This window comes from Syngnathus scovelli, chromosome 9 (assembly GCF_024217435.2).
Source record: "Syngnathus scovelli strain Florida chromosome 9, RoL_Ssco_1.2, whole genome shotgun sequence".
Lineage (NCBI taxonomy): Eukaryota > Metazoa > Chordata > Actinopteri > Syngnathiformes > Syngnathidae > Syngnathus > Syngnathus scovelli.
In genome coordinates this window covers 6126285-6144426 of record NC_090855.1, presented here as the reverse complement: position 1 = coordinate 6144426, position 18142 = coordinate 6126285, and positions in this window count along the sequence as shown.

Sequence of the window (18142 nt, the reverse complement as noted above, 5' to 3'; positions counted from 1 at the left end):
TTAGACGGTACCTGCAGTGTTAAACAGGGGTGAAATAGTGTATTTATACTGCTCTCCGTCATTTTGGGCTTTGATGAAGTAACTTTATTACTCTATTTAAATGTACATTATGCATTACACACACAACTGTATAGTATTAGATACATCTGTGCCATCTAATGAGAGCTGCAGAAGATTTCTTTTTTTCAGTAACACAAACACTATTGACTTCCATCTTGTCCGCCTGAATATTATGGCTACAAAACTTGATTCATCGTCACCAGTTGATATGACTACAAGTCCAACTCATGCAATAGCAAATCTGGTCATTATCTTTATAACACTATGATTGTTTTTAAATCAAAGTGTGAATTCTGTCTACAGGATAAAAGTGTGTGAAAACCAAACAACACATCCACAAGGCGTTTGAATAAATGACAATATGACATCGATTTTTTTTCTTTGTTACTATAACAGCTTGCACTTGTTGTGTCTCTGTAGGATTTACTTTGTGTATGTATGTGTTTATTTATCCTGAGGAACACTAATAAGGTCAGGTAAAACTATACCTCAGAGAGTGCCTTGGAGCTCACAATGGAAGGTGTTAAGGTCAGGGTTAGCTCTCATTTTATTGCTCACTAAATTCATCAAGTTATGGATCTTTTCTTATCGGATGGATGGATGGATGGATGGATGGATGGATGGATGGATGGATGGATGGATGGATGGATGGATGGATGGATGGATGGATGGGTGGATGGGTGGATGGGTGGATGGGTGGATGTTTCAGAAGCAGCCACACAAAGATGAGACAAGCGCAACTACGTACATTACTGCATTATTCAACCTACTTTTCCTTTCTCTTCATGTCATTCTCTCATTTTCCCTTCTTCTGCTATTCCACACGCATCCTCAATTCCCTTGGCGGTAGCTGAGGTGCTTAGTGAGATGCTTCAAGGGAGACCAAGAGGAAGGAAGATAGCAAGACAAGAGAAAGAGAGAGCGGTAGGGTGAGGCGGTGATATGCAGTCTTGGCACCAGAGTGCATTGTTTTCTTTCTTTGCCATTTTCACCATCTTTGCCCCAAACCCACTGCCTCACATTTGTTCTCATTTCGCTCACTATCCAACAGTCTGCCTTACTGTTAAGTGCTACGCTTTAGACACATCAAAATGCAACTCACTGATGTGTAACTAATGTTACGACACAATATGCAGCCACAAAGTCTTAGATCATAATTCCATTTAACATGGCATATAAAAAAAATGGAAAGAGACTGTGCGTGCACCATTAAGCATTCCTCAAAATCTAATGAAAGTGGAAGATGCATCCAGCAATTTGACCTATCTTGAATGATTGTTATCTACAAATCATATAGCAGTTGTTGAGCTTTGTTGGCAAGGAGCATTAGCTTATAGATCAACCAGAATTTGACTGGAAGCCAGTGTTTGTGTGTGTGTGTGTGTGTGTGCGCGTGTTTAGTGTGTGTGCATGCGTGTGTGTATATTGCTGCTGCCAAGGTTTGGTCAGACTGCGAACCCTGGCAACTGAGTTCTGCACATTGCAGTCTGTCAAGTGAACTGCCAGGAAGCCTGAACAAGAGTCCATTGCAATTGTTCAGGCAGAAAGTAAGGAACGAGTGGGTGAGGCTCTCAGATAGAGTCAGACAGTTAAGGCCTAAATTGGGAAGAAAATATTAAATGGAAGGCAGATCTGAGAGCAGATTTCATGGGGGATTCATAAGAGATGGAGATTATTATTATTATTACTATTATTATTATTATTAGGTAAAGTATGTTTTTGAGAGAGCTGCAAGGCATGATGGAATTAGAGCTACAAAAAATTGAAGAAATGTAATAAAACATGCTTCAATGTGATGGATGACAAGGCACTGGGAAATGCATAAGATGGTGAGATAAGATAATCACAGCTTTAATCTATGAAGTGCGTATGTTTTACCTTTTACTGAAAGGTTTTGTATTCGATTGTTCCTGTTAAAACTGCTGAGTTAAAAATTGGACCGACATGGGAAGTTGGGTTAATTTGCCCAAACTTTGGGTTAAAAAAACATTTTATTGGATTGTGTGTACAATGGGTTGTTTTGTACAAAGCAGTCAATTTTTTAACCCCAATGAGGTTGTTTTTAAACCAGAATTTTTAAGGGCGTCGTTTTACCAATGCCAATCGTCTTATAACACAATCAATTAAAAACCTAACCTGGAGGCCAGCTTGTGTGGAATCTGTAAGGTTACGTTAAATTATTTCAAAAATCTTATTCAGAGAACTGAATTGCCCTGAACATCCTTTGTAAGACTTGAGCCTCTCATGCTCCTCTGGGTGAACTACTGGATCAGACATTTTACAAGTCAGACTCTCTGTGACAGGAACCCATATGTGAATACAAGGTGAAACTATTCCTCCCACATGGTGCACAGCAGCAATGACAGGTTAAGTAGCCACAGAGGATTCAATTATATGCCGCTCTTACCCAGCGGATAGATGGCTGTCTTTGTATTGACCAGTCTTGAGGCAGAGGAATGAACTATTCATCATTCCCGTACATGTGTGCATGCATACTATGTGTGTGAAGACAGACAAAACCCTTTGAATATAACCCATTGGTTCCATACATATAAATAAATCAATCATTAAACATCGTGCTGTGACTATGTAAAAGATGTTAGAAATATCATTATATCAGTAATCAAAAAACAAAAATTCTTTACATTTTAGGCATTGTAAATTTGTATTCAGGCCCAAAGCTATTGTGGGGCCAATAAATACTGCATTTTCTGTTAGTTTTGTGATGACTGAGCAACATGTCGTTCTATATATGCCCCATATTGTCTTTATTTTATCAACCAATTTCTACGCTCATGTTATTTTAGATTCCCTCTTCTGCTCTGTCTTTACTTTTTTCTCACGATATCGCTCTTTCTTAGATGTATCAGTAGTTGTTTTCCGGGTCTTGCTGGTTGATGGTTCCCTCCCTCCACATGGCCTATGATCATTTATTGATGACAGGAGAAGAGAGGGAGGCCTTCCCAGCTGCTTGTGCCTGGCACCCTGGTACAAACACACACATACCTACAAAATCAGTCACATTGTTTTCATCACCACCGAGGACAATGCATTGGCTAGCACTCATGTCCTGCAAAACTTCCTCAGACGTGGAATGACACACATTGAGAATTGTTGTGAGGTGCAAAGCAGTACACATACAAATGCGGGAAGAAGAAAATCTAGTCTCAGGCCATCAAAAATGCCAGTTTGACTCCCTGGTGTTTTGTTTTGCAGTGTCACAAACTACCATCTCTGCTTGTCAGGTTGAATTCTGTGCTGCACTTTTGCACCCGTTCCCCCCATCTGCCGCTTTACCTGCCTCCAGCACTATTTCACATCCTGCTGTGGTGCTACTAACTCCGTCAAACAGACGAAGACAGGAAAGACACCTGCGTGGAGGGAAAGAGGGAGTTAATGCTTGAAGGGAGTGTGTGAAATCCACAAAACTTACTTATGTAGTGAACAAAATAGATAAAAAATTGGGACGTATCAAAAGATGGACTGGCTCATACTTGCCGACATAATTTGGTTGTGAAGGGCACACGTAGGAAGACTTTTTCCACTCCTGGGTCATCTCTTATACTCAAAACCTGTTGATATGGTATGCTGCAAAAGCAGCAGGGATGAAGCAAAGGAAGGTGAGCAGTATCTCAGCACATGTCCCTGTGATATAAAGGCCGGTGTAAACACACATGTCCTTCCTGTAACGGTGTCATAAATAGCCTGAACCATGCATGTTGCCACTTTGAAGTTACACATGGGATACAGCTGTGATTTACAGCTGGCTTCGGCTGGGCTACCCCAAGAGATGCGTGAAAACGCATGCATGCGCACACACACACGTGCACACAAGCATGTAAATACATTCCCTCATATATCACACACACAGACACACGCAACAACAACCTCTCTATTACCCCAGAGGTGCTGTTAGAGCTAACACACAAAGTTACACACCAGAAGGTTCATCCTACCTCTGCAGCCTGAAGGAAGGAATGAGAAATGTGTGTATGTGTGTGTGCACGTGTGTGTGTTTAAGACAAAATAATTGCACTTGACATTCATGCAAGTCTCTTTCACCGTGTCTGCAAATGCACCTGTAGGTGGCATCAATATCACATGTGAAGGAGTTATTGGGTGTTAGTCGTAGAGAATTACAACACAATTTGCTCAGTGATCATTCATGTAAAATATGAGTCTGCTTAACACAAAACGCCAGAATTATTCTTTAAGAGTGAAATATACATATTTTTTTCCATTGCCAGATACCATAACAAATCAACAAGGCTCCATAAATTTGAAAATGAGATGAAATATAATTATTAAAGACAATCAGCCTCAATAAAAGACCTGTTCTGAAACCCGCATTACGCGTCAAGGTAATTACTATTTGTGTGTATGTGTGCACGCACACACACGAGAATATTAGGGCCCGAAGACAGGTTGACAGCACAGACATCTCTTTAGAGTTTAATCCCCTCATAGGTCACTATGAGTCATGGTGAGGCACAATTGTTGGTGCACATAAAACGGGAGAATTTCATGTCACAAATCGGTCTTTATACGTCTGCGTGCAAGCTGTGGTATGTAGAAGATTTATACAGGCAGACGAGCCATATTTACGCCACTACATTATATGGACAAATCCCCTGAAATTAAGAATGTAGTATGTTTCTTGGATGTCTTGAGAAATCCCATATCATTCTGTTTTAAGACCATAGAAACCTAACATATTAGTTTGTGTTGACTGTGCTAGTATGATGTTTTGTTCTGAACCGCAAAGTTGATAGAATAATCATCATGTTGAACTTGGCCTGGAGGGATGCTTTATAACGGTTTTGTGCCTGAAAACTCCTTGCTGATGTATTTTGATCAGTTCATTATCACTCCTACAATGCAATAATAGTAAGTAGAGCTTTAATCCTGCACTATTATAACTAAAACATGAGACCAAGCCAAAAAAATATATACCACAGATGCATTAATGTTGAGGCAGAGGAATATGAGCGAACAATGAATAATTTCTTTATCAATGAGCCAGCAGGAGGAGCTGTTTCACACAAGATGAACAAAGCAATTGTGAGGCCTGACTGCAGTTTTGTTAAGTCACTTGAAAACATGGAATCACTTGCATTACTGGTAGCATCATGTGTTATATTCGTTTTTGTATTCCTGAGAGTTTATCTTAACCTCGCCTGTTGGACTTTTTGTCATTAAAGACTATTTGATTTTGATTTGTTGTGTAGATCCAGTTTTGTTTCCTAAGCTTCAGTTCACACTCTAAATAGGGAGCTGCCCTGACCCTCAAGCCCCCAATTTGAGTTCTAGAATGCAAAAGTGGCTGATACAAGAGGTGGTAGAGTCCATGTGAAGGATTAAAAGAGAGTGGTGAGCGAATGTGCCCAGTTAATCAGAGTAGTTAGCATAATACCAAAAATGATTTATTCACACATTTGCAGATTTAAGTCTTAATACACTGTTTATTGGCTTCATTCCATCTGAGTATCCAGTCAGGTGAGATTTAACCTTGTATTTCTAAATTTACAGACAAGGCATTACCTTTTAATGCAATGCCCCTAATTTAATGATACCATTAAAAATGCAAAGGACCAGCTGTTTAGCTATTTACATGTTCCATAAATGGTTGCTTTAAGTATATTGTGTGACATTATACACACCTTAATCTTTCTTCTCACCACATGGACATCATGTGGTTCTGTCAATGACTGTTGGTGAGGGTGCCAGCTCACACAATTATGTGTGGTTTTGGAGCGGGTTCACATTGCGGGAGTAAGAAAGGGATCATTTATGGTGTTTTGGGAGCAGCCGGAATGCTACGGCTGCAATGTTCCGGATAACCATTAACATTGCAGTAATCTGTCTAGGACATTAGTCACAAGACTGTGAAGCTACTGCTGTATTTGTGATGATGGTTTAGGTTTGCACATTGGGGAAAAAAATGCAATCACAAAAGGTGAAAACATTTTCTCACTCCAATCTACGTACAGCCCCATACAGTTTGCATAAAGGAAAAAAAAAATCAGTTAACACATGCTTGATTAAAAAAAAGAGAAGGAGCTGATATATTTATTCAGACACCCAATTTCAATGAGGGACAAGCAACCAATTTAAAATAATGTGATTTCAGTGTAAGGGTAATTTCATTTCATATTCAAGTACACTTGAAAGTATATTTAGGTTTAAAGTACCATAGAAGCAACTCTCTGTGGTGAGATATTCATACCAAAATGCAAATTTGTAGTTTAGTCCATGCACAAAAACATATATTTTATAAATATATTATATATTTGATATTCAACAGGATATAGAGTGTATAGGACTTCTAATATACTGTATAAACAATATATTAAGGGTCCTCAAGTTCCTGTTGAATAATAAATATAGTCCTGAATAAAAGAAAATAATCTTTGGAGGACATTTACCAGGACATCAAACAATGTTTTCCACTCACATCTACAGAAAGAGATGTCCAAATGGATCGCACATGCAGGGAATCTCAGTAAATAACTTTCTGATCACAGATTTCAGTTTCACATGTTTCATTCTGTCTGGTACAGGTGGTTTCACGCAGTTCTTGAACCTATTTCTTTCAGGGAGATATGACCAAAGCCATGACAACAAACCCAATAGTGTGATTATAGAGCTGAAGTTTTGGTTTTTTATGTATATAGTCTGATTTTATGGCTACTCAAAGAAATTGTGTACTGTGTCAATATAAGCAGGAGTTAAAATGCACTAAAAACATATTCAGTCACATGTTCGGCTATCCAGAGGTTCCAATATGAGAGAATTGTTCGATGTTGATAACTTGCATAATGACTGCTTCAATATCAAATGGGTAATGCCATATTTCTGCATGACATTTTGCTTGCTAAATATTCACCATCCTGGATTTGGAGAGCTTAACCTTCTATATGAATATGAGGTTATTGAAAAATGCATTGCAACCTCCAGTAAGAAACCAGATATTAACTAATAAAAAAATAAAAAAAACCTCGAGTCAAAACAGAAACTTTAGTTTTAATCAAAAAAGCCCTCATTACATATTCCCCTCCATAGCTGATGGTGATGTTTCTCCAAATGTAATTAAACTCGCGCCTGTGAGGATAAAAAAAATAAGCTTGTTAATACGTCCTGAGTGTAATGAAAAAAAATAAAGACAAAGAGTAAAGTACACACAAGCACTGCCTCCCATTTATTGCTTCAGAAGTAATATTCCATCTAATAAGCTGTAGACGTGAAAACATATGGCAGCCTATCATTACAATAAACCCACCTGGCAATTGAAGGTTAGATTGAAGCTGAAGAAAACTTGGTAGCAAGAATAAGAAAAGAGAAACTTAGTCTTACTGCACCTTATAATTTAAAGATGAAATTGTCAGTTATTATCAAAGGAACAGTTATGCTTTTGTAATAGGACGATGGTGGTGAAATAAATAGATTACGCACTGTAAATCAGAGAAAAGAAGTGAAGTTGGTAGACTTGCAGCCTTATCAGGAACCACTGTGGAGACTTCTGAGTACATTTGTCCAGCATTACAGTTTTCAGTGCCATGACACTTGGAGATGATCACTTGTATCCACGTAGATGGCTGAGCAGAAGTATTGGTTCTCCTTATAGAGCTCTTAATCGTTTTATTTCAGTTTAAATTATATTTTGACTCAAATGTATAAAGTGCATGTTGACAAACTGCAAGGAATGCTCAGTAATTAAAAAAAGACTGAGTGATTAAAGTTTTAGGTTTTACAAACAAATGACAAATTATTTTCCCACTTCACAAAATAAACTACTTTCTATTGCCAAATTACTGTAATTCCCTAGCTACTATGAATAAGAACCATGTAATATTTGTGACTATTTCAGCTTCAGTTGCATTAGAGCATTTAAATCATCCGATTTTGAGTTAGCACATTAAGAGCAAGCCAATTACTCAGCCTGTGCATTCATAACCTCTGTAACTGGAATGGTTTAATTTAAAGCACTCACAAAGTTAATTCAAGTTGACGTTTAAATGGAGGATAAAAAGATATATACTCTATGAAGGAATTGAAGCATCAACATGGTCAGACTACAGAAAACCCGGATGAATAAATAAACAAAAATTCTAATTAAAAACACTCCAGCACTGCATACAGCTCATCATTGTTTATGAGGGTGCATTTAGTCAAATATCAACGCACACGTACATACACGTGCACACGCACACGCACACACACACACGTTGACACCAACACATTGGTGATACTCCTTTGCATTTGAGCAGAAATGCAAAAAATGAAGCAGGGAAACAATATCTTCAGGAGTCCTCACAGTGAGAAACTCTGAGGTCCGCTACAGAGAGAGGGAATCATAATGACCATTGTAGTAATTGCCTGTGTGTTTGTGTATGGAATAGCAAGAAAATGTGTGTGTATGTGTGCTCCATGCATCACCTCTAGGCTCAACTGATGAGCTCATTACTTTTGCTCTCAGAACCCCCTGCAGTCTCTGTAGCTGCAACACACACCGGAGCTCCCCATGTGTGCTTACCGTTATGTGTCAATGTGTGTTGTGTGCGCATACTTGTGTGTGCGTTTGTGTGGGTCAACATGGCCTTTACTTTGGAGTTGTGCCTCTGAACTATTTATTGTAAAAGCAAAAGGCCTCGACAGAGATGTGAGAGAAAAATGAGTGAGGGAAATGTGATGTCAGAAAAGATAGGTGAGGGGAGATGAGTAAGCCGTATGCACATGTGAGAATAATCAAAATAAATCCTGTTTCATGACAGCTCCAGAATTGACTCATTACAAAAAAAAGCTTTTACTCTATTGCTATTAATACCTCATAAAAATGGTAGATAAGTACTTTATTAAGCATTCTGTGCATAGTACAAGTGGCTGAGCGAGAAGCATATTCAAATATTTGATGGGATTAGACATGTATTTTAACAACGATGTGGTGAAAATGTACAGAATTTGTTTTTTGGGGGGCTATGAAAGTGGAACTTTGTGTACATGTCTTTCTCTAGCCAACAGCTGGAACTACAAGCCCCATTTACAAGATTCCGATCAGTGGTGTTGCAGCAGAGTTTATGCGCTGAAAAGTAGAGGAAAATAAAGTAAGATACCATCTGAACTAAAAACAAACCTACTTAAATGACCACAAAGCAAGGCTATTATCGGGCTGCTTAATGCTCTGAAAACACGCCAAGAGTAATAACGTATTGTGATTTCTGAAATTATAGTACGGACGTTTTTAGCATGTGTGACTCTGCCTTCTTATTCAGAGTTCATCGAAAGGAAAAACGAAAGATGAGGGGGTAAATGTTGGATGTAGAAATGATTACTTCATACTAGGGTTAGGGTATCAAAGTAGGGATTAAAGCTAGGGTTAGGTTTTCAAACTAGGGTGATGGTTTCAAACCAGGGTTTCATACTAGGGTTATCTTGGCTTTCACTGTTAATATTAAAAGCGTAAAAAAGCAAACTGTAAAACAGCAGAAAAAAGAGTGTAATATAAAATTATTAATATATTTCACGCCGTTACCCTCGTGAGGGTAAACTGTTCCCATAATGGATGGATGGATGGATAATATATGTCATGTCATATACTATCTACACATCTATATAGCTATATCTACATACACACATCTGTATAAACTTGTTATTTCTGGGATACACTATGACAATCAGTGATAAATACTGTGTATTCACTGAAAAACCTGTATATGTTACGAAATCAAAATATGTCATTTAAAAATCTGAGATAGAATTGGACAACACTAATGTATGAGTCGAGGAAAATCAACTGGATAAAAAAGAGGAGAGGAGAGATAGAGGAAAAACAAATATTACACAAAATAGGCTGAGGCAGCAGAGACATGAAAATGAAATGTGAAATCGTAATGGAGGCTTGATTGGGGGGAGATAACATGACACAATGAGACTGAGAGGAAGAAAATATATATGACATTCCCTGACAAGGAATACACACACATGCATGCCCTCATAAACAATTTAACTATACATATAACACACACTCTTCACTTATTCCACACCATATGCTTGTCCTATTTGCTTATGCTCTCACATGCAAGCGGTGCTGTGGCTATAATTTAACAATAATTTATTCCTGCTGTTTCATATGTCTGCATCCTATTGCTACCCAGATGGACATGCAGTGTGGCATTCAGTTTCCATATAGTACTGTGTCAATTTCCAACATCTCTATCAGATAATATTCAGGACAATCTCACATGATATTCGACTGACGCTCTGTTTTTCTCATAGCATTGTGCTTTTCTGATTACCATCACAGGCAATATGGAGCACTGCAATTCTCTTGCAAATGTTGCATGTATAAAACTGCATTATGCTTTTATTGGCGAATGACAACATTTCTAGCACAAGGACAACAAGAGGCATGAAAATGAAGGCACTGTTGTCTAGAGTTTAGTATTAAGAATAGTATAAATCATTTTGGCTTCCATTGCAACCTTCTGAGCTACATGTTTGACTTTGAAGAGTAAGAGATCATCTTAAAAATGAATACTGGTCCAATGTGTGCTCATGGTTTGGTTAATTACTCGATATGAACAATGTCAGGTTTTTGCAGGAATTTGATGCGTTCACAATAGAGCTCGACCAAAAATTAACTTCATAGCTATCACACAATAGATAATAAATGATGGCAATGACATCATCAATTAACTATGAAACCTCCTAGCAAAAATGATGGCTGATTATGTGATCAGTCTGCCGAGCATGATTTCCATATAAAGACTCAGAGCCATTGTAACATTCCGTGGAAGGAACTGGCCGGATATACACTTGCAACACAAAGGTAGTGATGAAAATTGCCTTCAGGCTGCGCTGTAGGAGTGAACAACAGAGGAAGCCTCAATTTTACAAAAACATCAGCAGACACACACACACACGCGCACACACACGCACACACACGCGCACGCGCGCGCGCACACACACACACACACACACACAAAACCCCTTCCATGTACAGTACTCAAAAATACTCATTGATTTTCTACACATGAATACAGCGCCATAGGTGGTCAGGCAGAAGTGTTTTATTGTGCATGAATGAGGCTCAAATATCACTATGTTGCATCAGCCTGCTAAATGTCTTTTGCCTTTTTGAAGCCACACAAAACAATAGTTCACAGTTGGAATGAAAAACCTTGCATGTTTATTTAAAGACCCTATAAACTGACAAAAATACTGTAAAATCAAGACACCACAGAGAAGAGTGTTTTAATAATAATTCTGCCAAATTGAAATTAGGCAAGATAAAATGTGGTTCCAAAATTATGAAAAAATAGGCTCCGCTACCGCTGAACTAGATGAAAACACCAAACAAGCGGTTACAGCTCACCTGTTTTTATGGATCTGGTATTGTCATATTCGCAAGCTGAGCCCTTTGGTACAGTGAGTTTAATTCCTTCCGTGACGCTCACACCTCAATAGTCATTGCTCTCCACTGAAATTAATGGAAATGTCATTATTTTGTTCCATTATATTGCACGAAACACACTTTATCGACAATATACATTGTCCAAAACACTCGTAAGCCTCGTAACCATACTTTTGAAAACAAAGTGTGGCGCGTTGACAAAGCCGTGTCAATCCACCAACCTCCAGAAACATTTCCCTTTTCCAGTTTAAAATAGCTTTCTTTAGCCACCAGAAGCAATTCACTGTCACATTCATACTGTCACTAAAACACTGCCTTAACCCAAGTCAGGCAACTGCTAACACTACTCTAGACCAGTATTTTCCAACCTTGAGTAAAAACATTTTTGATCCCAATATGTGATATTGGATCATTTCCTGAGACACACCTGATGACCTCTCACGGCACATTAATGTGGCACACTGGTTGGGAATAACTGATATACAGGGATTTTGCCATATTGTGTAAGCACAATCAGTTGTAAATGATTTATGGCTCATTTAAACGTCCCAATAATTACAAACTTGAAAGAAGGTTTTTTTTTTTTCCACATTAAATAAAGTGTGAACTTAGCTACTTTGGGTTTATTTTGAGGAGCACACACAAATGATGCACTCGTCAAGCCTGTTTTGTCCGCGAACAATTATTATCTTTCATCAAGGGAAAGCGAATGTTTGGAGGCGATTATGACAGTTTCTTGAAAACAGACACTGAATTATGCTCGACCCAGGTACAAGTATTTTTAGCTATTGAAAAGGTGTCTTCAAACAATATCTGTGATAGTTTGGATTCCTTTTATGCCCACTCAGCCTGTTATTTCTATCTAAATACATCATGCAGAGCACAGTTGTTCTACTTTTGCTATCCTGTTATAGTCTGACCTAGTTGTTATTTGCTGTGTTTTAGTGTTTCTGTATCAGGTGCAGTTGAGTGTCAGTTATAGCTCTGGTGTCAGCGGTTGAGGTCAAGCGTTACCTCTCTTTAAGTCTAAACTCATTTATTGCACATTTCCTCTGTTTGCTTAACGGCTGGCACAGTCAAGCACACCTGACGGAAAACAAAGTAGCACTGCATACATTTAAGGATGAAAATATTTTATGTACACTGGAAACTCGGTTCACGAATGACCTAATTTGTTTAAGACATTAAATTTACATAGAACATTTATCTTGGGTCACGCACAGATTATGTGCTATTGATTAAGTGTCCTTGGCCAAAGCGCTGAACCTGAATTGCTCAGTGGGCCTTGCATGGCAAGGTGCATCAAGAGACCAAAAAATACGTTGTTTCATTGATTCAATTATTTTATTATTATTCATCAGCCAATTGATTGGTTAATTATCTCATTTTTTTTTTTTTTTGCCAAATAGCAGAATAGGTACCGGCCTCAAAAAAATTATATCACACAAGGCTTTAATAGGTTATTTGAATTCTGGCTTGCGACACAGGGACAAGAAAAACACAAAACATATGACTTCCTACTTATGTGTCATATTAGTACAATAATTCCCATTTTGCTTGTTCTTTGTCAAGGGGGTTATGTTTCCATCAATATTTGATTATTACTACACTAAAGGTAAAATAATTTTGTTGTATTGTTTTGTTATCATTCAACAGTGATTAGGATTGTTCAGCTGTTTGGATTTGTACTTATTTTATTGCCTCATTCTGTTGACAACACCCCCCACCAAGCCCAACCACCAGCAGCAGCAGTTCATTCTTTGTGTCAGGACTGTATCTGTCTGGCTCTGTATGAAGAGACAGGCAGAGGCAGGGAGAAGTTGTTGTGTTTGCAGTCTGACACTCTTCAGCTCATAAATTCCTGTCAACAGCGTGTATGTCTCCCCCCTCCCTACTCTTCTACGTCAGTACGTCCATTACTTTAAGGAGTGGAAGAACCCAATGACCCCACTGTCTCACGCAGGCGAAGGTTTCGGTCTGTGACACAGAAACCAAAAAACGTGGGCGGTATCTACCAACATCTAGATTTTCACTTTGCTCAGTCTATAGCCTTGTTGTCCTCCCTTTCTGTCTTCCGCTTCATCGGGCCGTGTTTGCAGATGACAGTCGTCATTGACAAAAACTTTCTGCTGTTGGACGTAAACACCTGACACACAGAAATCCGTCAGAAATTGATATAGATACTCATGGACAAAAAGCAGAACCTATGCTATAATAGCAGTGAGACTACATGGGGTCAGGCAAGATCCAAAAATCCAGTATGTGACAGTAGGAGATTACATGAAAAACGATACAAAACTTATGCTCATCTCTTTCATAATTGAAATGACAGAATTATTCTAATGCAAGTTAAGTCTGTCTAAAACAGAAATAAACAGAATACTGTCAGGCTTATTTGCTCTGTATTTACTGCAAGATCCATGTTCTCGCTTGCATTATTTTGTACGAGAGCATAATTGTCTACCTCAAAACATTGTTTTTGTGATGCCACAAGAATGTTCCATGTCAAGAATAATGTGACTCATTCAAGCTTGAATCTTATTTTTAATTCAGAAGGGATTCGGGAATGGCTTACACCTGTCATTGTACAAATGAATGACAATGAAAAATGTGAGCAATTTCCATTTTAATTTCCAATAAAAAGCAAGGCTTTCTCAATATTTATGGGCTCTATTAAGGCGAACAGGAGAGACGAATTTAAGCGTGAAAGCATATTCCTTATCACAATTAAAAAAGTGCTTTGACATTCCTGTAAACCTTTGAAGTAAGATTAATACTAATTTTGGACTCAAACAGCTGAAAAGGAATTGGCTATTCAGTCCCATTCATTCTTTTTCTCCCCTGTATTTATTATCCTGGCAGATTTTCCTTTTTTTTTCCTTTCATAGAAAAATTACTTTTAGAGGTGTGCATGCGTAGAGTTTAAACTAGAAGTATGATTGAGAGAGCCAAGAAAGAACAGTAAATTGCCATAAAGTGTCCCTTCTTAAAGCATTTAGTGTTAAGTGAAAATCAGTCACCTATCTGCATTTACACCAAAATGTCCTACTAGTCAGCATTTGAAGCCAATGCAAAACTTAAAATTTCAGCAATCCATCATTGACTGCAGACATGTAATTTTAAAGCCCATCATCATAAAAAAAACAACAACATACAATTCAGCTAGTACAAAGAAACACATTGATGTCAGGGATTTCTAATTAGGGTGAGAGAGCGTGAGATACGTCCACCTCAAGTACAAAAAGAAGACGACAGAATGGAAGGCTAAGGTGACGAGGTTAAGAAAAATTCTCTCAACCTCACCTGAAAGCACTAAGCATTAAGACAGAAAAAAAAGAATAATACAAGGCCCAAGCGGCTGCTTAAGATTTGCATGCTGTAAATTATTCATGCAATCAGCTGGAGAAGGAAGACGAGAGATAACGGTAGGGAACGGATAAGAGAAACAAGTCATAAATACAAAGAACAAGAAGTTGGAGCATATGTATCAACACAGACCGAGACTGAATAGCTATACATGGATAACAATGGTCCTGTCTTGACCATATGCCCTTCTGGACTGCCACTTGCTGTAACTTATACACAATGATTCCTATTAATGTCTATGAATAAAGACATATAAAGCGGCTGCAGCAGTTTTCTTTACAGTGAAAACACAATTGTTCAAGAACACTGGTCAACTTCCATTTTGTTTGAGACTAGTAGACTCCTGTCTATTATCTGTTGTAAAATCCGGCTTTTTATGGACATACAGTTGCATATCGACCTCCTCTCGATGTAGTTTGAGATGAAGATATTACACAAGCTCAAGGAGCTTAAAGACAAGTTGGTGAGCACCAAAACACATGGGTTACACATGGTAATTCAGGTAAAAAGTGGGAAACTATATTTGTGTCTGTGTTGTCTATGCATGGCCTCCAACTGCATCAGGTACCCACGCAATAAATACAAATTGTTAACACTTAACAGTAACACTGGCAATAAAAAAAATTAAAAAAAAATCCCAACTCCGGTGAAGAGTTCATGTTGTGTCTTACTGTGGCGAGTGGGGGGGGAGTAGGATGATGGATAAGAACGAAAACAAGACTGGAGGAAATGCAGAAAACAACTAGCAGATGGAAGTTCTCAAGAAAGGCCAGTGAGGAAAGGGCAAACCTGTCAACTCTTATGTGCAGGAAAAACAATGCACAAACAGTTGTATCACTCCTACCATGTTTTTCGCAGCAATTGCCAAATCTCATCATGACTTCCTCTTGTTTTTCTTAATTGATAAGCGTTCTGATCCAGTATTAAAGATTATTGCATTGCAGAAACATTTGATTATCAGAAAAATATTATATATATGGCCACCGAGTATGTGCATGAACCAAACGCCATGGAAAAAAAAGCAGCAATATGAGGGGAAAATCGACATTAGGACTGACTGACAGTTCCCACTGAGCCATTAGTGCAAATTAATTGGGTGGCTGTCACTTCATTCAACTATAATTACTTGAGAAATTATTTAAATGCATGCTAATTGACATATGACAGCACTCTTGTAGTCGTACAGACCGAACAAATCTCTTCCACTTTTGTGGGTTCACAATGAACTAAATGGTCAACGATAACAATTTGCAATTCAGTGACACAAAGCAGCAACATGGGGGAGAAGGTGAAGGGCAGGGGAGACAAAACAAGAAATAGTGACATGAGTGGTGGGTTGAATCTCTGAAAAATTTTTTTACACATTAATACAATGCTGCATTCATGAGCTATGAACTTAATTACTTTAAACGTTGATACTTTTTTAAATATTCAGATATAGTGAATATTTGATCATTTGGTTCTAATTAATGAAACATTTTATAGTGTGGCAAAACATACATTTAGACTTTTAACTCTAATAAATTCTTCTTATTTGAGAGTTACTTGTGTTATCTGGTATTTATAATGGAACACTGTGGCTGAGATCAGGAGCTGTCAGCTGACAAAATAAACTATTAGACTAGATTCATTAAAAGTGACAAAATGATGTGACAAAGTGAGCGCAGGCTGATGTTCATTAATTAAAGATTTCCTTGGATGATCCGTATCTATGTGTAAGGAGGAACCGTAGCTGTCAATTGTTAATTTGCATCTGATATCATGTGCCTCTATATGAAAACAGGCGGGCACCAACCACTTAGATAAGTACATTTTATTTATATCATACTGTCATTGACATACGTTGAGTTTCATGTCTGGTGTGGCACTGATATCAGAGGGACATTTACAAATTTATGAGGCGAACAGAGTGCCGTCATTGCTATTAATTTAGCACCCAGATCTGTAGTCGTTTTCTTGAGTTTTTTCCAAAAACATTAAATTCATTGTGTTTGATGATGGGTGCTGAAAACATGTGCAAAGACTGAGGACAATTTAGGACGAAACTTTATTCACTGTCAGTGATTTTCTTTTCTTTTTTTATGTTCTCTTCTTTTCTAGGGGACTTCAATGCTCTCCTGGACAACAGTGAGACCTGGAAGGTTCAAACAACACACTAAATATAAAAGTAAGTCTTAGTAAGTCGCGTAAAATGAAATGAAATAATTAAAGATTAAGCTAAAATACCATCTGGCAAACATTACAGTGCCTTACAGTTATGCATATGGTTTCTTCAGCATACAGGAAATGGCTTATTTCTCCTAAGCGGACCTGCCTGAACCAAGGAAGTGGCTAACCACATGAAACTAACGCGATCCCGCATGTTTATCGCTGACATTTGCACAGGTGAGAGATGAACACAGCACAGCCTTGTTTAGCTCCTTCTACTGAGCTATAAAACATGTTTGGATAAGTGATGAACTCATGTCATTTATAGATGTGAGAGTCACATGTGCTCAAAATTTAATTCAGACATGAAAAGCCAATAGCCTACTCTTACATAGTTTGGAGTTGTTTTAGTAGGTGTGGCATCCTGTGTTGCAAAGTCCCTACTTGAGTGTGTTCATTGCATCAAAGGTATGCTGTTGATACATTTGTTGAATGCTTGATTTAACATCTTATATCTATGTGCTCAGCTTAGGTATATTGAATGGCTGAATGGTCAAGTCATATCTAAATTTATAACTTGACAGGCTTGCTTTTTGAGGACTTGCTATATTTATTTGTGTGCACATCTTCAACTGTGTCTTCCTGTTTAAAGAGAGTGGAGGAAGGGGAATGGAAATTTAAAAAAGCTTTCTCCCAAAATGTTTTCTGAGGCAATAGTTCCCATTTTTCAATATTCAATAGCTTGATGAGGTTATTTGTCCTTTTTAAACCACATTTGCAGCACTCATGGCCTTGTAGCAACAAGAAAGCATGGCAATTAATGTTTTTCAACATCTGAACTAATGACATTTCTTTTATACTGATAGTCATAAAATTACTTTACTAAGGCTTCTATAATTAACCTGGTTTACAGAAAATCAACTTTTCACAGATTACAAAAATCTAAATATCCTTGTGACTTTTAAAAAGTCAATAAAGAGGCTTTGAATGTTGTCAAAGCTGTGTGTAACCTTTTTTTCTTTTCCATTTTTGGGAGTCAGGGTTGTAGCGTGTGCTTGAATCTACTCTTTGTCCTTATTCTGACTCTTTTCATTCATCTATCGAGCTCACATTCAACTCTGCCCCAATATGCCCACCTATTTTGCATTAACATTCGTA